General features: G+C 55.9%; 1 long non-coding RNA gene across 5 annotated transcripts; it reads left to right on the top strand.

Moving 5' to 3' along the window:
• Nucleotides 1-286: 286 nt before the first annotated feature.
• Nucleotides 287-24,732, top strand: LOC110350153 (uncharacterized). 5 transcript variants are annotated; one of them, XR_015439828.1, is made up of 4 exons: nt 287-630; nt 1,502-1,675; nt 2,159-15,369; nt 16,680-24,732. It is a non-coding gene; the product is annotated as an uncharacterized LOC110350153 (long non-coding RNA). The 5 variants fall into 5 exon arrangements; XR_015439825.1 differs by having other exon boundaries at nt 288-630; nt 1,502-15,369; XR_015439826.1 differs by lacking the exon at nt 287-630 and having other exon boundaries at nt 654-1,675.
• Nucleotides 24,733-26,017: the final 1,285 nt, after the last annotated feature.

Genomic DNA, 26,017 nt, shown 5'->3' with positions numbered 1-26,017 from the left:
AGCCCTGTGGTGGTCTCGAGTGGGGCTGGGGTTGGTGCAGCAGCGGGGCGCCTGGGCCTGGCCCTGCAGCCTGAGCTGGGCCCTCTGTGCACCCCCTCTCCGGTGGCCAGTGCACCCCCTTCTTCCAGTCCTGGCAACAGTCCCAGGGGGAGTGTGGGAGCAGGCTCTGCTCCTCCCCTCCTCGGCCTGCTCCGTCTCTCCCCAGAGGTCTCTGTTTCTCCCACCTTCAGCGTGGGCAGGGCTTGCTGTCCCCAAGGCCAAGGACGGCCGCTGTCTCAAGGGCGCCTGCTGCCAGCAGCCTGCAGCGCCAGCCTCCCTCATTTTTCGGGGGGCTGCACGGGGCTGGGTTGGCCGCAGCTTGGGGAGGACTGGGGGGCACGTCGTGTCCCCCCTTTCTGGGCTCCAGCCCCTCTGGCTGCCAGCTCCCGCCTGGCTGGTAGAGACGAGAGCCGGCAGCAGCACGCAGAACAAACAGAATTTTTTTTTGCAACTAGAGGGGGAAGCACAGAGCTAAAAATAAAACGAAAAGATCAGTATCTGTCAGTCTGACAGCTGATTGGCTGCTCGGAGATGCATATAATTACCAGCCACTGGCGCAGGGTAGCAAAGCCGGAGAACCGCTGAGACGAGGTTAGGATTTAACCTTTAAATTCTGGAGCCACTGGAAAGCGAGGGGAGGACCACGGGCGTCGGTGCTAATGAGGCTGGGGGTGTGGACGGGGGGAGACGGGGTGCCGAGGCCGGGTCAGGCCGGGGGGCGCCCCCGGGAAGGCCCTGGAGCCCTGGCCCGGCAGCCTCCGCCGGCAGACCGGGGGCGCCTCTGATTGGGCGGCCCGGAGGGGGCGGCGGTCCCGCGCCCGCCCAGCTGCAGGTGGCGTCTTCCGGGAAGTGGGGTCCACCTGGGGAGGGGGTGCCGCCTGGAGCCGCGGGCCCCTCCCCGAAGGGCCTGCCCTGAGGTCCTCCCCGTTCCCACCCACATTCCTCCGCTTTTCCCTGCCTGGTGGCGTTTGCGACCCGGACCCGCCCCCTCCTTCCTTCACCGCGAGTCACCCCTTCCCTGGCTGTTTCCTGCCCCCCCCTCCCCGGGGGAGGGCACTTGGCACCTCAGGCTCGTCCTAGGTCCCCAGAGAGGATCAGAAATGCTGGGCTGGAGGGATGCTGGACATTCTTGGAACCTCAGTTTCTTCCTCTGCAAAATGGGGGAGCAGGCGGCCAGGTGGGCGGCTCTGGAGCAGCCAGGAGTTGCCCTCTGTCCCGAGCTGATCGTCCCACGCGTGCGCTGGGAGGAAGAGCTCCTGCCCACCCCCGGTGACACTGGGGGCCAGGGAGGAGCCAGGGAGGCGGAGGGGACTTCTCGCCGCTCCTGCATCCACCTCTCGCTGCCTTCCAGGCCTTGCCCGGGCCATGGGCTCCGCCTGGAGCACCCTCCCCCTTCCTCACCCCTTCCTGCCAATCTCTTCGGCTGGTTCTAGGTTTCTGTTTGGTTTGGTTTTTGAAACAGAATCTGGCTGTGTAGCCCAGGCTGGTCTCAAACTTGCAGCAATCCTCCTGCCTCAGCCTGCCAAGTGCTGGAATTATAGACGTGTGCCACCACACCCGGCTGCCTCTGGGTTTCTGACCTGTGTGCTCCGGCCCTGATCGTCTGCCTTGTGCCCAAGACTGTGAGCCCCACGAGGTCAGGAACCCCTGGGTCTGGTTCACAGCCTCATTTGGGGGAACCGTTTCTCCCCGAATGCCCGGCCTTGCCTTGGCTCAGCAGTGACGCCCAGGGGACGTTGCCCTGTGTGTCACGCACGAGGAGAGACAGTGGCAGGTTACAAGACAGGAGTGAGTGGCTGCCCCTGGCGTCCCCTCCTCTAAGAACCTTTCAGGGTCCAACTGGCCTTGAGGGGAAGGGGGACAGAGCTGCCACTCAGCACCAGGACCCAGGAAGCCTGGGGGACCTGCAGGAGCTCACACGGGGCTCTTGGGAGGATGCAGGGAGCGAGAGGCAGCCGGCCCCGGAGCCTCGGCCTGGCACCCAGAGCAGAGCGGAGTGGGGTGCTGTGCTTGGTGGCAAAGGACCCAACTTGGTGCCTTTTTGAGGATTTCAGGAGTATTCAGTCCTCGGCTGCTCTGTGATTTCTGGCGTTTCCTTTGGACCCGATGTGGCCTTCAGGTTGTCCTGCTAACAATGACAACAGCAGCAGTGGAAACAGCTCCCGCCAGCCAGGCACTACCCTGGCCTGGTGCTGCCCTCGGCCATGGAGTAGGTGCCACCCTGTGTCACCACCAACCCCAGAGAGCCCGCCTCAGCCTCAGGGGGTCTGTCCCTGGAGCTGGGGTCTGAACCCGGCCACCGTCCCCTCCTGGTAGGCAGTGAGCCAGGTAAGGGCCTTCTCTGGTCTGTCCTGTTTTCTCCTGAGTCCTAGCACCCGAGCCAGCCCTGCACATTTCAGATGAGGAGCCTGAGGGTCAGGCAGTTGAGAGCACCAGGTTTGTCTTGTCCAACTTTTTGTTTGTTTTCTAAGACAAGGTCTCACTGTGTATTCCAGGCTGGGCTCAAACTCATGACGATCTTCCTGCCTCAGCCTCCTGAGCGCTAGGTTACAGGCGTGCACCACCACCCCTAGCTCTCATCCAACCTTTGACTCCAACGTCACAACACTGCGGCAGCACCCCTTCCCTAGGAAGCCTCTGAGTCTTCTGCTCATTGAGCAAAGCAGTCCACATCTTCCTTCTATACCCCCTTGCTTGCCTGAGACCCGGATGGAAACTGGCCTGAGGTAGCTCAGTCTTTTGGAAGTTCACACTTCCGGTCCGGCCCATCCGAGCGTGCTTTTACTGTGTGACTGATTCCGATTCACGGTCCTTGTCCCCGTGACTCCCGTGTGCGCCTGATTGTGGTGCGGTGACCTACTGTGTGATCACCTGCCCGGGTCGCTCCTGCACGCCCATGACACCTGCTGTGCTCTCAGATGGGGTCCCCCTCTTTGGGGGCCAGATGCGTGGTGGCAGATGTCCCCACGAAACCAGAGACCTAGTGCCTAAGTGCCTAGTGCTCTACCCCGAGTAACCGTGGGGACCTCATGGATGCCTCTGAGCTTGGCTGCCCCACGGGGATGTGGACACGGGTTGTTGCGGGTCTGGCGGAGTGGGAAAGTGTGGCACCCGTAGGGAGAGGTTCTGAGATATGTGTCATCAGGCGATGTCGCTGCAGCCCGCAGTGTCCTCACACAGACTCAGGTGGCCGTGACATCACTGGTCAGGCTCCTATGGGACCGCACTAGGTGAGCCACGTCGGTGGCTGTAACGTCACCTGTGATGCACGTGGCTGTCACTGCTGCCTGGTGCCAGGCGAAGCCTGAGCAAAGGGTTTTGGGTTGGCTCGGTTTCCTGTGTCTTCAGCAAACATCTGCTCATCTTCTTCGTGGATTCTGCAGACGAAATCCCTTAAGAGTCCCCTCTAAGAGGTTGGAGCACCTGTTATGTTCTGGGATCCACTGTGCATGGGGCGGAAGTGGAGAGGGCCATGGCCTGGGGGCAGGGCCTTTTTTTTTTTTTTTTTTTAATACATTTTCCATCAAGCGCAAGGACCCGAGTACCAAAAAAAAAAAAACATTTTCCACTAATAATCTGCAGTCCTTATCCTTGTACTTTAATGTTGGTTTTTGTTTGCTAGCTTGTCTGCTCTGTGGTACTAGGGATTAAACCCAGACCCTTTGCACTGAACTACGACCCCAGCTCCATTTTATTTTTTGAAACAGGGTCTTGCTAAGTTACTAGATTGCCCAGGCTGGGCTCCAACTTTCAGTCCTCCTGCTTCAGCCTCCCAGAGTGCTGGGATTACAGATCTGCACTGGCCTGGTTTTTGTTGCTGTTGTTGATGTTGTTGTTTTGAAACAGGGTCAGGGCCTTGCTAAGTCTCTTAAGTCCCCCTGGCTGCCCTCAAATTTGCGATCCCCCTACCTTAGCCTCTTGAATGCTGGGACTACAGCTGTGCCCCACCACGCCTGGCTTAGTTGATTTTTAAGTGTCTGAGTTTGGCCTGGTGTGCACATCTGTAATCCTAGCACCCTAGCAGATGGAGGCAGGAGGATTGCAAGTTCAAGCTCAGCCTGGGCAACTTAGCAAGATCCTGCCTAAAAGAGAAGCTCTGGGTTTGTAGCTCTGTGTGAAGGCCCTGGATTAAAAAAAAGATAGAAATAGAGGGCCAGCGATTTAGCTCAGTGGTTTCGCCACCTGCTGCGCAAGTGCAAGGATCCGAGTTCGATCTCCGGTACCAAAAAAAAAAAAAAAGAAAGAAATAGAAAGTCTGCCCAAACACCAAGCGGCACCAGAGCGCCCACCTGCCGCATGCTTGGCATTGTGTTCAGCCCAGAAATCCAGACAGTGATGCCCCTGCTGTGGCCACAGGTGCGCCCTGCACCTCTGCACCTGCCCGGGAGGGCTTCGGATCCCAGGGCACCCAGACCAGTGCAGGATGGAGGTGCTTCGGAGGCTGTGGGCCCGCCCTGTCCCTGCTGAGCTCGGCCTAGTGATGCCTTCAGACTTCAGTCTGCCTCTGGGCACAGGGCAAGCTCTCAGGACACAGCTAGGAACCAGTCGTGGTCCCCGCCCGGAGAGGGGATCATTTAGGGCCAGTCTTGGGCATAACGGTCCAGCGCGAGGAGATCTGCGCCCATTGGCTGAGCTTGGTGTGGATCTCGAAGCAGAGTCCCCCTGAAGCTGTACCAGACCCCCAGAGGGCTTGTCCCTCCCCAGGGTGTCCTGTCCCACCTGGAAGGGGACCGAGGGCCTCAGGACCAGGACGGAGGAGACACGGCTAGGGGTCAGGGGCTCCAAGGCCGCCACCCCCAGCTCATGGTGGGTGGAGGAAGCCGTGGACCCTGTCAGGGGCTGCGTGTGGCAGATGTCAGCCCGTGGCATGTGAAACCCCAACCCGCCCCAGGCCCGGCTGTTCCTCCGCTCCTTCAGGTTTCCATGAGAATTTGAGGGTGAATGGGACTTCTCGGCAAACCTTGGAACAAGAGCCCGCGCTGTTCCCAAGGACAGGCTTCGTGGGGGCTGAGCAGCGAGCCAGGACCCAGGGGGGCCCCTGTGTGGTCAGCAGGGCGGGTGGGGGTCAGGAAACCCTGCCTCCTCCTCCTCCTCCTCCGCTTCCTCCTCGCCACTGCTGGGGATGAAACCCAGGGCCCCTCACACGTTAGGTAAGCACTCTAGCGCTGAGCCACATCCCCATTTTAAAGGAGAGATACATCGGGCACCATGGCGTTTGCCTCTAATTCCACCTACTGGGGAGGCTGAAGCCAGAGGACTGCAAGTTTGAGGCCAGCCTGGGCAATTTAGCAAGACCCTGTCTCCACCTAGAGGGCAAAGGGCGGTGTGTAGCTGGGTGGGGGAGCACTGACTTACAGGAGGAGGCCCTGGGTTCCATCCCCAGCACGGCAAACAAACACAAGGCAGCAGGTAAGACAGCAGGTGCCACTGCCCAGTGGATTCAGTGCCCCTCCTGCAGTAAGTCAGATTCCTAGCTAACTCTTCTCTTCATTCCACCCAGGCCTGGAGAACTCGCTCCTGCTTCTATTGCCTGAAGGGTTGTGTTCACCCAACAAGGGGCCCTCGGAGGTGCCCCAGGAACCCCACATAGGGAACCACTGTGCTGAGCCAGTTGGCTGGGGGCGAGGCTCTTTGACAGTCCCTGTGGCCTTGTCCCCCTCCCGCCTCAAAGTCCTCCCACAGCAGGTGCTCAGGTGCATCCGGTGTCTGTGGGGTCATCCTGACTCTGCCCTTTGCTGCCGTGTGACCTTGGGTAGCTGACGTTCCCTCTCTGAACCCTCTCTCTCCCTCCACCAACTCTCCTAGGTCACAAGTGCTCTGGAGGAGCTGGGTGACTATCGTTGCTGTCACCTCCTGTTCAGGTCCCCTGGGTTCCTCCCGGCACTCACATGGCGCTCTGGCCAGAGGGAGCCAGGCCCCAGCATGCCCAGGCCGGGAAAGACAAGCGACAGGAGGGTAGAATTATATTTTTAATACAGAAAAAGGCCCCTGCCTTCAAGTGAGCAGAAAGATTCCTGTCCCTGCCCCCACGCAGCCCCAGAGGCCTGAAGGAATGTGGTTTTCTCCACACTGCCTTCCCTCGAAGAAACGGGTAGATTCGCTCTCAAAAAGTTGCCCGTGAAATGAAGTTTTCTGGGTCCAATGGTGTTTTCCAGTCGCTTGCGTCTTAAGACTGCAGAGGCTCTGAGGCCCTGGTGCTCAGGGGGCTGCAGCATCCAGGGGCCAGAGGACCCCAGGTCCAGGAGACCCTGGGGGCCCTGGGGCCCACAGGCCAGCGGGCTCCTTCTCTGACGAGCTCCACACTGCGGAGACTGCAACTCCATGGCGGCCCCCACATGGCTGAGGTCCGTGGGCGACCATGGGTCCCCCGGGATCCTGACTGAGACCAGGCTGTGTGTGGACAAGCCGGGCACTCTGCTGGGAAAGGAGGTGAGAGAGAGGGTCCTGTGGTGGCCAACCAGCCATCCTGTCTCTGTCCAAAGCCCCTGGTCCCACTATGGACATTAGGCTATATTTCCGGGTTTATATTGGGCACAGTAGTTTCCAGTACTCTCGGTAGGAGCTGCGGTGGCAGTTTGGCTGTGTGTTCCACAGAGTTCTGTAAGGCTCTGACACCAGAATTCCATAGTCAAAGCCTCCTGAGAAACGCTAGGTTAAGAGACTAGCTCCAGCCAGGTGTGGTGGTGGACGCCTGTCATCCCAGCACTCAGGAGGCTGAGGCAGGAGGATCACCTTGAGTTTGAGGCCAGCCTGGGCTACATGGTGAGTTCAAGGCCAACCTCAACTACATAGTAAGACCCTGTCTCAAAAAAACAAAACTGGCCGGGGATTTAGCTCAGTGGTTCCATCGCTTGCCAAGCAAGTGCAAGGACCCAAGTTCAATTCCTGGTACCAAAAAAAAAAAACAAAACCCAAAAACCAACCAAACAAAAACACACAATAAGCATTTGTTAGCTCATAGTTTCTGTGGGTCAAAAATGCCAATATGCCCCCTGGCAGTGGCCACGCTGTGGTATCTCTTGAAGTTGCAGTCAAGATGTCGCTGTGGTTACATTCATCAGGAGGCTTTACTGAAGATGGAAGATGTCCTGCCCAAATGTCATGCTCAGGGGCTGCGTCCCTTGCCACATGGACCTCTGCTTGAGTTTCTTCCCAAGAAGGCAGCTGGCTTGGCCCAGAGTGAGAAATACATAGAAGAAGACTGAAGCCACCGTACCTTTTATGATCTAGCCTTGGACAGCACTATAGTTGTTTCCTGAGTATCCGATTGGTCACACAAGTCATTTGTATAGCCAATAGGATACTGGTATATTTGCATAACCAATGGGAAGCTCTCCTCTATTCATTATGGGCAGAACCATCACTTGACAGATTCTTGGCCTCATTTACATGGTTGGTTTCTCAGCCTTTGGTGAGTAAAGTTGGTTGTCTTTGATGTGAAGAGGCTCTGAAGGATGGATGTGTCAGCCCCATCAACCCCATGTGAACAACGACAATAATAATAATGCAGCCCTATTTCTTGAGTACTTGCTCTGTACTGCATCACAAGCAGGCTTCACCCTAATCAGACAGCTCCACCCTGATTTCCAAGTGAGGCTGCTCCCATCTATGAAGTGCAAGATGTAAGTTGTGGTTTTGGGGTTTTTTTTTAATACTAGGGATGGAACCCAGGGCCTTCTCACTGAGTACATACCATCCCTTTAAAATTTTTATTTAATTTTTAAAATTATTATTAATTTTATTGGTACATTTTAGGTATATAATATAATGACATTCATCACTGAAGATTTGTACCTTTACATAATATACTTTGATTCTTTTTCCCCATGGAGACTAAGAGAAGGATACAAAAAACTCAATGAAGCCAAGAGTTGGTTCTTTGAAAGAATCAACAAAATTGACAAACCTTTAGCCAACCTTATCAGAAAAAGGAAAGAAAAGGCCCAAATCCATGCAATTAGGAATGAAATGGATGAAATGACAACAGACCTAGCAGAAATCCAGAGGGTCATCAATACCTACTTGGAGAACCTATACACCAATAAGATGGAAAACACAGAAGAAACGGACAGATTCCTAGATATGTATGAATTACCAAAATTGAATGAAGAAGACGCAAAAATTCTAAAAAACCCAATATCAATCAACAAAATTGAAAAAACGTAATTAAAAACTTATCAACGAAGAAAAGCCTGGGTCCTGATGGTTTCACTGCTGAATTCTACAAGACATTTGGGGAGGAACAACTGCCACTACTGTTTAAACTCTTCAATGAAATTGAAAGGGAAGAAATACTCCCAAATTCATTCCTGGAAGCAAACATCATCTCGGGCCAAGGATTTAGCTCAGTGGATCCAGCGCCTGCCTTGCAAGCACAAGGTCCCGAGTTCGATCCCTGATACCAAAAACAAACAAACAAGCAAGCATCACCTTGATCCCCAAAAGCAGAGAAAGACCCAACTGAAAAGGAGAACTACAGGCCAATCTCACTAATGAACATAGATGCAAAAATCCTCAATAAGATACTGGCAAATAGAATGCAGAAGATCATCAAGAAGATCATATACCCTCACCAAGTGGGATTCATCCCAGGGATGCAGGGATGGTTCAACACATGCAAATCAATCAGTGTAATACACTATATCAATAGAGCCATGGACAAAAATCTTAAATTTTATTTTGAGATAGGGTTTTTCTATGTTTCCCAGGCTGGGCTTGGACTTGTGATCCCCCTGCCTCAGCCACCCAGAGTGCGGGTATTACAGGTGTGCACCACCACTGCTGGTGAGGTAAGACTGTGAGAGTGTGTGTGTGTGTGTGTGTGTGTTCGTGCGTGCGTGCATGTGCATTTGTGTGCATTCTTTCTGCAAGTTCAGGGCCATGGGCACTGGTGTGGGCAAGCTGTGTCGACAAGGCTTGAGTACAGAGTGAACTCAGGATGGACAGATGCCAGTGATAAACAAATAATAAATAGATGAGATAAAATATTCATCTCCTGTTGAGGCTGCAGATTAAATACTTAACCAGACAAGGAGCAGGGTGAGCCAGGGAAGTCAGGTGGAGCAGGACTCCAGGCTGGGGGTGGGTTTGCTGCCTGGGGGACTGGTCACCTGGTTACCCCAAACACCCATGTCCCGGGCCGACCCTTACTGGTCATGAGCCATGTGGCCACGAAAGTGACTTCACGGAGGGACAGGATCTCTGGCCAAAATAAGGGGTCCAGAATGCCTGGCCATGGTGACACCTCAAGTTCAAGGCCTCTATGAAAGTTCTGTTGTCTGGAAGGGTCCAGAGACAGAGGGTGACCCTGAGCCCCAAAACAGACCTTGTGAGCCAGGCATGGTGGTGCTTGCCTGTGATCCCAGCATTCTGGAGGCTGAGGCAAGAAGACTGCTGAGAGTTCTGAGGCTAGCCTGGCTACATAGTGAGTTCGAGGCCAGCCTGTATAAAAGTTAAAAAACAGCAACCAAAAAATCCCTTGGCTGCACAGGGGTCACCCAGGAGGCTGGAAGGAGCCCAGCCCTCCTCCCATCATCTGTCCTGCTGGGGCATGTGCAGAACAGAGCCTGCCTGGCCCCTTCCTGTCCTGCCCAGGCAGGATTTTCTGCACCGGGGGCATCCTGGGCGTGGTTCTCCCCGGGAAGTCTCAACACGCTCGGCTCAGCTCAGCGGCACTTAGGAGAACTCCAGCCAAGCCTGCTGTCCACGCAGACAGACCAGAGCAGGCACAACACAGGCCTGGGGCTGGGGCTGGGGCTGGGGCTGCAGCCGGGCTGGGGCCTGGATGACACTGGGGCACTGGGGAGGCAGTGGCGGCAGCGGCGGAAAGGGGACAGGGGCAGGCCGTGAGGGAGCAGTCAGCCGGGTTGCTCAGAGCTCTGTGGTGCTGGGCCACTGTCTCCGCCTCCCTGGGCCTCAGCTTCCCCATACCTGGCATCACAGGTTGGTCCAGCCTGCGGCCTCAGGCAGGAGAGCTGGCCGCATCCTGGGTAATGCTGGAGTGGGAAGAGAAAGGGAAGAGAAGGGGGAGGAGGAAGAGGAAGTGTCCACCAGCTTCCTTTCTCTGCGGGCTTTTCCTTTGGGGGCCGGGATGAACCCAGGGCCACCTGCATCCAGGCAAGTGCTCGCCCCTGAGCCTCGCCCCTGCCCTCCTCCCAGCTTTGAGGGGCAGAGGGCCTGATGTTTCACAGGTGGGTTTCCCGACTGTATTCACAAATGGTTCTCACTTCTTTCTCACAGCCTCTGCCTCCCGATGAGACCCAAAGCCCCATGAGACCCGGGCAGCCTTGCTGGGTACCAAAGTCAAGGGCTGGCAGCCCTGCTGGCTTCTGGTCTCTGACTGTGGCCCCTTGGCTGCCCAAAGCTCCCTGGTACCCAGGACAACCAGCCCTGCCACCCAGGCCTCCACTGCACCTCAGTTTCCTCACCAGTCAGGGCGCTGTGGGCCTCCATGGTCTCTCGGCTCCTCCCAGCGCCAACGCTCTGTCGAACAGATGCATGTATTGAGCGCCAGCTGTGTGCGGGAGTCCGCGACTGCTCCTGGGAGCCCCAGCCAACCTGGGCTTGCTGCCTCCCCCGGCCAGCAGGGTGCCATTTGAAAGGTGTCCTATTGGTGGCACTTCGGTGTGGCTCAGGTGTTCTGGTGGCTGTGTGGAGTGGATCTGAGGTGTACAGGACAATGAGCACGCGCTCTCTCTCTCTCCCCCCCCGGGTCGTTCTTCACTTGAGGAACTCTCTCGGTGCTAAGCACAAACCCCTCACCAGCTCTTCCCTGCCATCCCATGATGAGGGCCCAGGCCAGGGGTGGCCACGCCACGAGGTCCCACACTCCCCACCCTCCAGGCAGCACTCCGAGCTGTTCCTCCTCTGGGCTGAGCTGTTCCTCCTCTGCGAGGCTGCCCCATGCCCTGCTTCCAGGCAGCCCTGAGGCTTGGCTGCTTTTCTGAACAGGGAGGCCCCAGCCCGGGGCCACCTGGCTGTCCGCCTGTGGATCCAGCATGGAAATCGGGGGCTCTAATAGCCACCCTCCCCAGCCTCCCTGTCCCAGCCCTGCCTGCCAGCCGTGAAGGGGTTAAACTGCTGTCTGAGGCAGGCAGCAGGCCAGGCCGTTCCCCTTCCGGGCTGCAGCCCAGGCTGGCAGGAATGTTTGCAATGCGGAGCTGGAGCTGGAGCCGGTGGCTGGAGGTGAGGGCCACCGGGTGACTGCGCCAGCGGGTTCCTGTAACTCCTTTCCACCCACACCACTGCCACTGCCATTGAGAGAGGAGCGGGAGAGAGATGGGGGTCAGAGAGGCAGGGGCAGCTCAGCCACCCGGCCCAGAGAGGGCAGGGCCTGGCCCAGGGTCACACAACCAGACACAGTGCCAGTGGCCTTTCTGTTCCCACAGCACCCAGCTGCGACCCACAGGCCTTGTGGAGGTGGCCCTGTCCCCCTGCTGGGACACTCTGAGGACGAAGAGCACCCACACCCAGCCTGGCCTTTTCCTCCAAGCCCAGGTCCTCAGGGAGCTTGGTGGCTTCAGGGGTGAGGTGTCCCTTCCCCACCAGTGACCAGCACGGCACTGCCCGAGGCCCGGGGACGCTCACTGGTCACCCCTGTGCCTCATGCCAGCATGCAAGAAGCGAATGAGGGCTGGGCTGTGCCGCCTTCACTCAGAGTCCTGGCTCCTCCAGCCCCTTCCCAGCAGGCCCTTCCTGGGGGCCACACACGGGGCTGGCCAGCAGTGCCCCTTCCCCACATTGCAGCCGATGGGGCTGGGCTTGGGGGGCATCTTCAGTCACAGCAAGTCCCCATCCTGGCTCCCCTCACTTCCAGCTTCGGCCTTGGCACCTCTCCCTGGGCCTCAGTTTCCTCAACTGGTCAGCAGACTTCACAGCGGGCAGGGGTGGTTGCTCAGGTGCCCCCCACCCCAGCCTGGCCTGTCTGTCAGGAGGCCCCGTGCTAGATTAGCAGGGAGCCCTGGGGCATGACCCACGAGTTCTTGGGGTCACAGCCCCTCCCCAACAGAGCTAGAGGTTCCCATGAAAATGAGCCAGGCACCCTAGGAACAATAAAAGGAATGTTTGTCACTTCTATCTAAAAAGAAAGAAGGAAAGGAAAGGAAGAAAGAAAGAGAAAAAGAAAGAGAGCCAGGCATAATCTCAGCACTGGGGTGGGGGAGGCTGAGGCAGGAGCATCGCTAGGAGTTCGAGGCCAGCCTGAACTATGCAGTGAGCCCCTGTCTCAAAAAAACCAAACAATGAAAACCCCTCAGGTTACAGGTGAGGAGGTGGAGGTGGAGGGTGAACGGGACACCTCAGGGGGCCCCAGGGTGCTCACTGCGGGCCGGGCCAAGAGCCCAGGGCCTTGGAAGCAGCCCTGCGGCCCTGCAGGGAGGCCCCACCCCTTCCGGGTGCGGAGGCAGTGCGCTGGGCGGGTCACACAGCGGGAAACGGAGCCCGACTGGCGAGTCCCGTCCCAGCCTGGCCCAGGGCCGCTCCCCTCTGCCGGCCGGACCGACACCCGCGGCTCCCGCCTCTCGGAGCCCCGGGCGGGCCGCATCGCCTCCTCCTCCCCGCGGGTTTCCTGTAAGAAGCCAGATGATTGATTTCCTGGCAGGCTGTGCGCGTGGAGCCGTCCACATGGTTCGCACGTCTGCGTTTTTCGCTGCTCTGGTTAATATGTATGCAAATGTGGCCCCGCGCAGCGCCAGGCGGGGCGGCTCGGCCAGGTGGAGCCGAGCCTGGGAACCTCCGAGGGGACTTAAATACTTGGAAAACCGTGGGCTCCGGGAGCAGGGCCTACAGTTGCCCCATGAGCAGGCGGGGGGGGGGGGGGGCTCCCCATGGCCAGCCCACCACCTCTTTCCAGGGTTGTGGATGGGGAAACTGAGGCTGGGGAGAGAGGCTCCCCGTGGATGCTGGGCTCCAGTCCTGTCCTTGACCCCGCCCGCAGTCCTCCGCGTGTGGGCGCAGCCACAGAGTGCGTGTGCATGTGCATCCCCAGTCCTGAGCTACGCCCCAGCCCTTTCATTTATTTCTTTTGAGACAGGGTCTCGCTAAGTTCCCCAGGCTAGGCACGGACATGTGACCGTCCTGCCTCGGCCTCCCCCATGGCATAGGCCTGGGCACGGCGGGGCACAGTGGCCTCGGGAAGTCGCTGTGCTTGTCTCTGCGGTCTCGCCTCCCTCCTCTCTCCCCCATTCTTCCTCTCTCAAGAGCTTCACGGAGCTCGAGTCCTAGGAGCCAGGTCCCTGGAAGTGTCCCCAGCTGTCCTCCCTGTCACTGTCCCCATCGGGAGGTGCCTAGATCCTCACCACCTGCCTGGTCCCTGTCCCGTACCCTACACACCCACCTTCCCACTCTCCAGCCCACCTCAGGGCTCTTTTGTCTTGGGAACAGAGTTCAGGCAAGGACAGCAGCAGGTATAAGGGTCCTGTGGCTGATGGTAGTGGTGGGGGTTGGAGGGCCAGGAGGGCCGACCTGGGAGTGGAGTAGGGTGAACGCCGAATGTCATCAGCAGAGGTTGGCCCAGGCAGGATGGTACCTGGATGGGGGCCCCGCCTGCTCAGTGGGCTGCAGGTCACAGCCCCACTTACCTGGGAGTCACGGACTTTGAGACATAGCAGTTCCAACACCTACAGGAGCGCCGGACCCCTGCCTCCTCCTATAGGACGAGGTCCTGGGATTGTGCAGGCCCAGGGAATTTGAACACCTACATTCCTTCGCTGAGCCCTGGGAAAATGCAAATCAAACCACTAGGAAAACAGGTGGTGGCCTCTGCCATTGCCATCATCCCAGCACCAGGGAGGCTGAGGCAGGAGGATCTCCACGAGTTGAGGCCAGCCTGAGCTACTAGGTGAGTTCGGTGCCAGTCTGAGTTACAAAGGAAGACCCCTTTTTCACCCACCCCCCACTCCCGAAATGGTTCAGATTGCCAAGCATGGTGGCTCTTGCCTGTAATCTCATCTGTGGGAGGCTGAGCCAGGAGGATCTCAAGTCCGGGTCCAGCCTGGGCAACTTATCAACTTGGTGAGACTCTATCTCAAAACAAAAAATAAAGAGTTAGGGATGTAGCTCAGTCCGAAGCCCCTGGGTTCAATCCCCAGCACCACACACACAAAAAGTTGGTAAATTTTATGTTATGTGTATTTTTCTACAATTAAAAAATCCTTTATTCCAGTTCTCTCAAGTTGTTGATGGCAGGCATTCTTTTATTATTACTTTTTGGTTGAGATAAGGTCTTGCTTTGTAGTTCAGGCTGGCCTTGAACTCACTTTGTAGCCCAGGCTGGTCTCAGACTGGGAATGATTCTCCTGCCTCAGCCTCCTGAGTGCTGAGATTACAGGTTACATCACCATACCTGGCTAGCAGTCTTTCTTTCTTTTCTTTCTTTCCTTCTTTCTTTTTCTTTCCCTCTTTCTTTCTTTCCTTTCTTTGTTTTCTTCCTCCCACCCTGCTCTCTCTACTCTCTGTCTCTCTTTTTTGTTTTTGTTGGGTTTTTTTGGTACCGAGGATCAAACTCAGGTCCTTGTGCTTGGGCAGCAGGCGGCGAAACCACTGAGCTAAATCCCTGGCCCTTCTGTCTCTCTTTTTTTGGCCTTTTAAAAGTTGTTTCTGTAGCAAATGAAAACCCTGGATGGCGACTAGCATGGGGATGATTAGGACTCATGGGTGCTGGTGTTCCTGGGTAAGAGTCCCAGATCCTCTAAACTTGTTTCCTCCTCGTGAGCTCAGAGGAGAAAAATCCATGTCTCACCATGCACACAGGGACCTGGGCTAGGCCTCCCCTGGGCAGGGTGCACCTGTATCAGTCAGCAAGGCCCAGCTGTGCTGCAGTAACAAATGAGCCCAGGTGGAAGTGCCTCACCACCACAAGAGTGTGCCCTGCAACCAGCAAACTCTGCCAAGAGTCCAGGTGACCCCTCTGGGCTCTTGCCCTCCATGGGAGCCCCGGGGGCCTAGACCCTCAGGGTGGCAGGAGCCATTTCCAATTGCATTTCTGCCACCTCCTCTGGGGATGCTCTGGGGATTCCTCCACAGAATGGCCCTGTGCATCTTCCTTGGCATGGTGCAAAGACATCCAGGGTATAAATGGCCAAACATGGAGCTGTGATGCCAGGGAGCGGGGGCCCCAGGGCCGAGCAGCTACTAAGGGGAGCTGGGGATGGACTTTCTGTCCACCTCCTGTCTGCAAGAACATCCTGGTATTTACAATTTTATCTTGCCACTTTGGATTTCCTTTCTTGTTAGGGTTTTTGAGACAGGGTCTCACTATGTAGATCAGACCGGCCTCGAACTCAAACTTGTGGAGATCCTCCTGCCTCAGCTTCCCAAGTGCTGGGATGACAGGTGTGCACCACCATGCCCAGCATTCTTTTATTTGTTTGGTTCCTGTCAATCTCATTTCTGAAAAACAATGTGCACCCTTTTTGTAAATAAATGGAAGCAACTCTGACAGCTCCAGTCGCGAAGGTCAGGAGGTCGACAGTGTACCTCAGCTGGAGTGGCTCTGGGGGGTGCTGGGGTTCCACCTTGGGCAGAATGGGACGGGGTTTGTGGGGCAGGGGTGACCCCAGAACCCAGTGGCATCCAGCCACGTTGTGGGGAGAAAGTCGTAAGGAAAGTGGGCTCGGGGGGCCCAGCAGCGCTGCTGTGAGTGACCTTCTGGGAACAGTGTCCGTCAGCGAGTGGCAGTGACGGGGCCTCTGCAGACAGGAAGTGCCCACAGTGCCTCCGGGTCGCCCCCAGCAACCCCATCTCTGAGCCTCTGCTGTCCCCAAAGGGACCCTCGGGGAGGGGTGGACCCTGAACCACAGCAGGAAGGAGGCAAGAGCAGCACGGGGGTGACAGGTGGCCTCGTGGAGGGGTCAGCACCAGAGCTCCCTCCGTATGTGTTGGTGTTGGTGTTAAATCCAGGAGCCCTGGGGAGCCCTGCTGGCTGTGAGACCCGGGCAAGGTACTGCCTTCTCTGAGCCCTACTCCCCTCAGCCCCAGTGGGCTTGTTATGCGGATTCTCCTGCTTGGCACCCATTTTTGTTTGCCTGCCCCCTGGGGTGATAAGAAGAGGCTTCTGAGGCCCAGCTGGCCTCCACCTGCAGCTGGGGTGCCCCCCCCCAGGTCCCAAGAAGCTCAGGCTTTGTCCAGTGGCTGGGGAGCCCTCTGTGCACCCCGGGGCACAGCTTCTCCTGCAGGACAGAGGGGTGGGGAGTTGGAATCACCCACAGTAGCACAGAGAGCAGGGGACAAGTCTCACTGAGCTGCTAAATTGCCTCAGGCTGGGTTTGAACTTGTGATCCTCCTGCCTCTGGGATCACAGCTGGGCGCACCCTATCTTTCCAATGTGGGCCTCAGTTCTTCCTCGAACCTGAGAAGAGCACTGGCCGGGGGGCCTTGAAACTGCCCAGACTCCAGAGAGGCCCTCCAGAGGTAGGAGGTTGGCCCCGCCCCCTACCCCACAGAGGGGGAAACTGAGGCTCAGTGCCCCAGGGAAAGCAGACGTGGCCTCAGGCTCCAGCCAGCCATCCTGGGCCTGCAGCTCCCCCCATGCCCGGCCTGTGCCCTTCCCCCAGCCTGGCTCCTCGTCCTCGGAGGAAGATTCCCCAGGTCCCGGTTGGGGGTGCCAGACTGCCGCGACGACAGCGGAGTTTTTTTAATCCTAGCCTTGCGGATGGAGTCTTCGTAGGAGGAACCCAGAGTGTGGCTGCCAGTCACAGTCACCCCAGGATGGAGGCAGGTAAAGCCTGCTGGGCCGGGGGGAGAGTAAGGGGGAGGGGAGGACGATGTTGGGGTGCTCAGCCAGGAGCCCCCATCTCCCCAAGCAGATGGAGAAGCGGGAGGTACAGCGATGACTCACTCTCTGGAGAAATACAGGAAGAGTTTAGAAACTCCCCCGGGATGAATTTGTATTTTCACAGTTGCCCTCTCTGGCCTGGCCCCAACTTCGGCTCCGCTCCTGGGCGCCTTGGGGCTCCCCACCCGCTCCTCGTGCTGGCCCCCCACCCCTGCGCAGTCGCCTCCCCTTCCCTGGGGGCTGTGGGCTTCTCACTCTCCGGGTCTGGCTCTCGAGGCCTTTGTCACTGCGGGGTCGGGTGGGTGCATTTTCGTCCGTGTGCGGCTCTGTCCCTCTCCTTAGCAGGATCGGGGCACCCCGGCCTCATCTTGTCTCCTCTCTGTCCCCTCCCAGCCATCTCGCCCAAGGAGGGGGCGTTTCCATGGCAACATGCCCCGCCCCTCCCGGGCTGCAGGCGCGGCCAGGTGACGGGGAGGACCGAGCCGCCTCCGCCTGGCCTACGGGGTTTCCCTGGCCCATCCTTCACTTCACAAATGGGCCCCGGAGGCCCGAGAGGGGTGGACAGGAGAGGCAGCCGTGTCACCGGCTCCTGAGCGTCGCACAGGTGTCGCCCGCAGCCTGGGCTCCCTTCTCCTCCCGCCAGGGCTGGGGAAACTGAGTCCCCGGTGGACAGAAGCACTGTTTGCCTGGGGCCTGGAGAGAGATGCCAGCCCCAGCCCCACAGCCACTTCTGGGCCTGAAGGTGTGGCAGAGAGGCCTCGGGACAGGCGCGCCGAACATGGGCCTCAGGTCCCTCAACAGAAAGGCTCCTTGGGGTGCCCTCCTTGCTCCCCAGCTCCTTGCCAAGTGCTTCGTGCCATGCGACGGTCTGTCCAGCCGCTCTGTGCCCTGCCCTGTCCCCGCAGCGTGGTATCCAGGAAGGATTCAGGAGTCGCAGGTGCCTTCAGGCCGGACTCTGGCTGCTCTCACTCCACTGTTTGAAGCTCCCAGCCCTGATCTGTCTGGGCTGCACCTCCCCAAGCCAGTTCGGAGTGCAGAGCTCTCCAGGGCCGCTCTGGGCTGCCACAGGCCCTCGGGGTTGGCAGATGGCTGGCTTTCCTGGCACATGTACCCAGCTGGTGGCATCTGTGTGGGGTTGGGGGGACAGGGAAGGGTGGGACCCTCGATCGGCTGTGCTGTCACTGTCGGCAGCGAGTGGAGCTCAGGAGCTCCGGGCACTGAGGCTCCAAAAAGACCAGGCCAGGCCTGGGGACCCTGTGTCGGGTGGGAAACCGAGCGGGTGGGGGTCCACTTTCAAACCCAGCTGTGCGGACCACCGGCAAGGCCTCCACCTCCCAGGGCCTCAGCGGAAGTAAGGGGGCTGGGTCCCCTAATCTCAGGATCCTGCAGGCAGCACAGCGAGGGCCCCTGAATCCCCCGGGCAGCAGATCTCACAAGGCCCACTCGGGATCAGGGTGCCTAGTCCAGGGCAGTGAGTACAACGGCACTCCTCCCGCCTGAGGCCCTGAGCGCCCCTTGTGGCTGCTGCCTGCTCTGTCTGGCCAGTTCCTGCCCTTGCTGGCCCTGCTGTCACCCTGCTTGATCCTCACGCAGTAGTGACTTGTTCTTCCTATTTCACAGATAAGGATACTGAGGCTCAGAGAGACAAGTACCCACCTGAGCACCTGCAGCCGGCATCGGGTCAGGCGGCCAAAGCCTTGAACCCCTGCCCCTGTGTCTTCCCCCCTGGGGCCTCCTGGGCTCCGCTCGCAAGGGGTTGGGGAACAGGGCCAGTGCCTTCTGGTGACCATGAGCAGGGGCCAGCCCTGGCATGTGGCTCTCACACGATGTTGACAAAGGTGTCTGTCACCAGCCGGGTGTGAGGACACCAGCCTGTCCCGAACACCAGCTAGTGTGACCTTGCCAGCCGCAGGGACCTCATCTGCTATCCGTACCTGCCGCACAGGTGCAGGGGACCAATGGGGCAGCAGAGTGGACGTGAGACAGAGGCCGGAGGTCACCCAGTCCAGAGGTCCCTGCCGAAACCTGGTCCTGGTCCCTCGACACCTCCCCTGCCTCCCTCCTGCTTGTGCCGAAGCCCCAGCCCCTTCCAGGTCCCCAAGAAAACCCCGCCTGCCCTTGCCCCACAGAGGCCTGTGGGTTTCATCATGTGGCCCACACCCTCTGTGGCCTAACTCAGCCGAGCCTCCCTGGGCTGCCACCCACCCAGCCCTGCAGGCTCAGCCCCTCTGGCCCACTTCGGCCACTTTTCAGGCTTCTGGGCCTTGCCCTCGCCAGTTCATGGCCTGGCCCCCCCTGGGGGCCCTGGGCTCTGTCACCACCCGTGTACCTGTCACCACTGTTAAGACTGTGAGAGTGGGTGGCTGCCTGTCTTGTTCCTCTCTGCCCCATCAGAGCCTGAGGTGGTTGCCCGGGGGCTCATTTGCCTTCCTCCTCTCCCTTCTCCTGGTGGAGCTGAGGAGTCACACAGGCCCGGGTCCCCATCCTGGCTGGGCCGGCTGGAGCCTAAGCCGTCACATCTGCAGAATGGGGAGAAGGCCCGGATGTGCTGAGGCTGTCACAAGGATCTCATGAAGAAGGTCATCTTGGCCCGAAGTTCAGTCAATACTGGCGGTCATCCTCCTGCCGCCTTGGCCACCTGGCCATGGAAATCACCACGGGTCCAGTCTGGAAGCGCTGCTCCCTCCGCCACAGCTCAGAACACTCAATGGCTCCCCATCTCCCAGCCCCCAGAAGCAGAAAACTCCAGCTCATTTTCAAAGCTCTTTGCCACCCATCTTTCTAGATTCCAGTGAGGCCAAACAGGGAGGAAGGGGTTTCTCTCCCCTTCCCATCCACCCCCAGCCCTCATGCAGGCCCTGGAGCAAGGCTAAGAGAATCCACTGATCCTCCTGACTGAGCTCCAGGGAAAGGAAGAGAAACCCCACCACCACACCAGGGATGGAACTCGGGACCTTGCGCTTGCAGGGCAGGTGTGGTGCCACTGAGCTGAATCCCCAGCCCTCTTTTCTTTTGTTTTTTAGACAGAGTCTCCTATGGATTTCAGGCTGGCCTTGAATTCCTGGTGATCCTCCTGCCTCAGCCTCCTGAGTGCTGGGATGACAGGTGTGCACCACCATGCCCAGCTGGAAGAGAACATTTGTTCTTCCAAAAAATAAACTAAATTGTTCTCTATTTCCTTTTTTTTTGGTACCGGGGATCGAACTCAAGTCCTTGCGCTTGCAGGGCAGGCGCCAGAACCACTGAGCTAAATCCATTTCCAAAAGTAATACGTGTTAACTATGGATAATTGAAAAATTAAGATAAATCAAAGAGAGAGTTTCCGGTGACCTATAATTCATCACTGTCTACCATCCTTCGGAGCTCTTGAGCCCCTACCTCTGACCAAGCATGTGGGGGGCTGGCTGGTCTCTGGGTGTGTGGGGGTCACAGGACACTGCTCTGCAGCCTGATTCAGCAGAATCCGGCCCCTCTCCCACTCCCAAGCCCTCCACCCTGCTACTCAAGTCTGGGGGCTCCCTGACCAGCAGCCAGGGAGACAGCAGAGCCCCAGACCCACCCTCAGACCCCCCAGGATTTGCATTTTCCCCGGATTTCTGGGGGCTCCGAGGGCTGGGCAGTGTGGGGCTTGGCCTCCAGAGGCACCCCACTCCCTTGCCTGGCCTGCCCTTTGCTGAGGATGGGCGTCTTTTTCCGGAATGTTGCCTCCTGCCAGCCCTGTCTCTGACCAGAGCCAAGGGACCAGGCCCAGGCTCCTGGGCGGGATGGAGGCCCCACTCCAGAGGGATTGCTGGCACCCGGGGAAGGAGATAGTAGGAGAGGAGGCGAGGGCGGGAGTGGGGAGCAGGCTCCACAGGGAGGGGAGGCTGTGGGGGTCACAGGCGCCTGTGGCGGGAACCCTCTGGGGAACCCCTTGGTGGGGAGCAGACGCTGGGATGGCAGTGGATTCTATTAACAGCAATTCTCATTACTGCACCGTTAATTATTAATAGGATTGGGCAAATAAAGGATGGGGAAACCCAGCTGGGCCTGACTCAAAGCCCGAGGCCAGCAAATGGCTTTGGTCCCGGTCCAGGAGGCTGGGCTGTGACCCCGCTGGTGGAAACGCCTTTGCCAAACCAGGGGCTGCCACCTGGGGCTGGCACCGAGAGACAGGGAAGCTGACTGCACAAGGGGCCAAGAGGACAGCTCTGACATCCTCTCAGGCCCTGATGGCCTGGTCCTCCTTCCCACTGACAGGAGTCCCCAGTAGGGGGTGGGGGTGTGCACGCCTGTAATCCCAACACACTGGGAGGCTGAGGCAGGAGGATTGCAAGTTCAAGTCCAGCCTGGACAATTTAGTGATTTATTGACAGCCTGTCTCAAAATATTTTTTAAAAAATTAAAATTTAAGAGTAGGAGGGACTGAGCAGGGTTATTAATCAACCATCAGAAAACATAATAACAAACAGACCATGCACTAAAGCCAGGAAGTAGGGAGATGGAAGCCATCAACAACCAGGAAACCTGGAAGCCCATGCATCTGGCTTCACCCCAGAACCACCCTGCACCTGAGGCAAAGTTGATGCTCAAGAAGCAGGAGGCCAGGGATTTAGCTCAGTGGTTCTGGCACCTGCCTCGAAAGCACAAGGTCCCAAGTTCGATCCCTGGTACCAAAAAAAAATAATAATAAATAAATAATAACAAAAAAGAAGCAGGAATAGTTGCTAGCTCCCTATCAGGGAGCTGGAGAAAGATGATTTTGAGGTAGAGACCCCTCAGGGGAAGCCAGCTTTGCAGATCACTCCTGTAATCCCAGCACTCTGGGAGGCTGAGGCAGGAGGATCACATGTTGAAGCTTAGCCTGGGCAACTGAGCAACTTAGTGAGATGCTGTCTTAAAATAAAAAATAATAAAAGGACTGGGATGGAGCTCAGTGCAAAGTCCCTGGGCTCAATCCCCAGTGGTGTGTGGGGGTGTTAAAAAAAACAGGTGATACAAGCAGGGACAAAAGTAAGAACATGCTCAGAACCTCTCTGACTTTTGTGGTCACTCAGAGACCTAGAATCTGTGCCAGTCTGAAAACTGGACAAGTGTCCCTGTCTTCCAGGAGACTGAAGTAATATTCCCTGTCACTCAGGGACAGAGAGCAGAAAGAGGGTTTTCGTGGTGCAAGGCATTCTGGGAAGCAAACCCCAGGGAGCCCTGCAGGAGCAGTGGATGCTAGGACTTCAGCTTACCAAAAACCCTACAGAGGGCCGGGAATTTAGCTCAGTGGTTTGGCCACCTGCTTCACAAGCACAAGGACCCAAGTTCAATCCCCGGCACCAAAAAAGAAAAAAGAAAAAACCCTACAGAAAAACCCTGGGCTCAGTACCGGAGCAGGAGTGGACCCTGTCTTCACCCTGCACCATCAGTTGGCAGAAGTCTGCTGGGACCCGGGACAGGGGTAGCACACAGCCCACTTGGTTCAGGAAGGAGCTGGGAGGAGACCTGACCTCTGTGAGCTGGAACAGGACAGCACAGGGCACCCGGGAAGCTGCGACAGGCACCTTGAGGTGCCGAAGGGGACGTGCAGGCTGTCCTGGGCTGGGTCATGGATCCCAAGGCAGGGCCAAGTCCTAAGCCCAGTATCTGTGAAGTTGCCTTTATGAGGAAGGAGGCTCTTTGCCAAATATGATCAGAAGAGAAAAGACTAAGGCTGGCCTTGAACTCGCAGCTGTGTCTGACATGTTGAGCCAGCCACCCAGTGCAGCCATCTGTCACGTGATCCTAAGAAATACATGCAGCTGGGGCTAGAAAGTTTAGGAAGGGTCTCAAGTGGGGAAAACAGCGTCGTGGATAATGAGAGAAAGCAGCAAAAACGGTAATGCAGGGGACGAATGGTAACAGGGAGGCCAGGCAGAGACCCTTTCTGAAAGAACCAAGTCTGAATGATAATTGTAAATACCATCACCACACTGAACAAAATGTAAAACATAATCTTAAATCGTAGCACATAATAGCCGGCAAAGTGGTACACACCTGGGCCAGGGATTTAGTTGAGTGGTTCCCCTGCCTGCCTTGTCAGCTCAAGATCCCGAGTACAATCCCTGGTGCAAAAAGAAAAAAGTAGTGCACACCCATACCTCCAGCTACTTGGGAGGCTGAGGCAGGAGAATTGCTTGGGACCAGGAGTTTGAACTCACCCTGGGTGTCAGAGCAAGACTCTGTCTCAGAACAAAATAATTTAATGTGGGAACACTGGCACAGACTGTATTCCCAATTACTGGAGAGGCTGAGGCAGGAGTATCACAAGTTGGAGGCCAGCCTGGGCAACTTAGTGAGACTTTGCCTCAAAATAAAATGTAAAAATGGGGTGAGGTGAACTCAGTGGAGGGGCCTTTGCCTAGTATGCATGAGGCCCTGGGTTCCATCCACAGCAACACACACATGCGCGCGCTCACACACACACACACACACACACACACACGGCAGAAAACCTAACAGAATGATGGGAAGGAGAAATGAAGAGGAGCCGCTTTCCCTTGGGTGTGAGCTGCAGGGCACTGGTGTTAATAATGAATGTAAATGCCTTACATTTCCTAGTAAATGGCAAAGACTCTCCGGCTAGATAAGAATAAAGTAAGATGAATACCCTTCTCTGTGGTATTTACAAGAAATCAACTTGAAACGGAGGGACAAGAAAAGGTTAACCATAAAGGTTGGAGCTGGGTGTGGTGGCTCACACCGGTCATCCCAGCACTCCGGAGGCTGAGGCAGGAGGATTGCTGTGAATTTGAGGCCAGTCTGGGCTACATAGTGAGTTCAAGATCAGCCTGAACTACATAGCAAGACCCTGACTCAAAAATAAATGAATGAATGAATAAATATATAGAAGGTTGGGGTTAATATGAGTTAATTCAAGTTAATATGTTAATATGAGGCAAATTCAAGTCAAGACCCCAGTAGGAAGAGGAGTCTGTGACCTGCTCTCTCTCTGACATGTTTGAACAGTAGGCCTGACCCACATTTATTAGGATGGAACACAGTAACGTTGATTTAATAATTGAAGTTTGTACCTTACAAATAAAAAATACTCACTTCTTTGCCAGAGCCCATCAAACATTTATGAAAATTGATCATATATTAGACTATAAAGAAAAAATTCAATAGAATCTTCAAAGCAGATATAGCAAGAGCTTCATTCTTTGACTGCAGGGCAATGAAGCTGCTAAGTATTAACAAAAGTTTAAATTAAAAAGCCAACCATTTGAAAATTAAAGGCCACTTTAGTAAATAACTTTAAATAAAACCTACATGACAAACTATGTAAAAGAAAAAATGCTACAAATACCACATATCTGAACATATGAGAAAGTGGTTAAAATGTTAGAGGAAGGGCCGGGGATTTAGCTCAGTGGTTTCGTACCATCTGCTGCCCAAGTGCAAGGACCCAAGTTCGATCCCTGATACCAAAAAAGAAAACAACAAAAAAAAGATGTCAGAGGAGGGATTTCATGCACCAATGTTAGGAATTCAACAAATAAAATAGGGTAAGAGTCGATCAGTTGAGACCCAGCTCAAGATATTAGGAAAAAGAAAAACAATAGAAAGCAAAGGAAAAGAGACAGAAAGAATCAATGAAGATAAAAAAGAGAATCTAATAAATCAGAAAAAAGTAAGAAAGTAGAAAATAATGCTGTGACTTGGGTTTTTGAAAATCTAATAAATTAGGTAGACCTCTAGCAGGTCCAATAAACAAACATACAAACAAAGACAAATAATGCACAACAACAAGAATTAAAAAGCAAAATAGGGGCTGAGGATTTAGCTCAGTGGTTCCACCACCTGCCTCACAAGCGCAAGGACCCGAGTTCGATCCCTGGTACCAAAAAACAAAACAAAAAATAATAAATAAATAAAATACATTATATTAAGGTCTTATCATTTATAGAAAAACACATATAATCAACATGTATTACTACAGAATAAATAGAAATATGTTAAAGGTAAGGAAAGAGCTGCTTCCTAGAGGAGTGTAAGTTCCTGACACTTTTACTGGCCAAAAATAATTTTTTTTTTGTACTGGAGATTGAACCCAAGGCCTCCACACTGAGCTACGTGCCCAGCCCTTTTTTATTTTTTATTTTGAGACAGAGTCTCATTAAGTTGCTGATCTGCCCAGGCTGGGCTTGAATTTGGCAATCGTCCTGCCTCAGGCTCCCAGGGTGCCGGGATTATAGTGTGCACCACAAGGCCAGGCTTGGCACGTTCTCTCAGTCTGAGACAGGCAAGATGCAAAGTGCCCCCAGCCACGTCAAGAATGCAGCACAACCCTAAAATGAAGAGTTGGCAGACAGCACCAAAGTGTAGAGCCATTTTGCTTAGGAATATGATGAAGACCTCAAGTCAAATAAATACCAACAAATTATCCTGGTTGGGGCTCTGCACCACAAAAAGCAAAAATCTGCTTGAATGAGTTCAGAAAAAGGGAGAGATGAGCATTTGAAGACCTCGCAGAATTAAAGCCGGAAGCCAGACGTGGTGGCACACACCTGTGATCCCAACACTTAGGAGGCTGAGGCAGAAGGGTCCCTGGGAGTTCCAGGCCAGAAGGCACCAGAGCTTGTGAATGCACAATTCACCTTCTCAGTAGAGCAGCATGCTCTGCCACTTCCGGGTGGCAGAGGCCAAGTGCCTGTCACATAGACAGTTACTGTCTCTCAGGTCCTGAGTTAACAGTTAGCAAGAAAGGGTGCTCCTTCCACAGCGCTGGTGACATCAGCCGTGCGCCTGTCCTCCCTGTCCTCTGTCCAGGCCACTATTCTATTTTCCCTGGGTGAGGCAGGGCACCGTGACTTGGTTCATCCCATACAGTTCAAGTGGAAGTAACCTGTACCATTTCTAGGCAAAGCCTGTCACTTCCGGTGCGGGACTCTGATTCTCTGTCCCTGGCCTCAGCATCTGAGAGCATTCGGCATGGGGTGGGCAATCCTGAGCCCATCACAGCTGTTCCCAAGAGTTGCCTGGACCCACAGTGCAACTTCCTACGAGCAAGAACCAACCTTCTCTCCCAGCACTCTGGGAGGCTGAGGCAGGAGGATCAGAAGTTCAAGTCCAGCCTGGGCAATTTAATGAGAACCTATGGCAAGGTGGGGGGAGGTGGGTGTAAGCTGGGGATATAGCTCGGTACAAAAATTCAATCCCCAGTGCTGAAAGAAAAGAAAAGGACCCATCTTGAGCCAT

Source organism: Heterocephalus glaber, unplaced genomic scaffold (assembly GCF_053883595.1).
Source record: "Heterocephalus glaber isolate CG9 unplaced genomic scaffold, H.glaber_assembly_v1.0 deba00001479, whole genome shotgun sequence".
Taxonomy (NCBI): domain Eukaryota; kingdom Metazoa; phylum Chordata; class Mammalia; order Rodentia; family Bathyergidae; genus Heterocephalus; species Heterocephalus glaber.
This window is presented reverse-complemented; position numbering and strand designations above follow the sequence as displayed.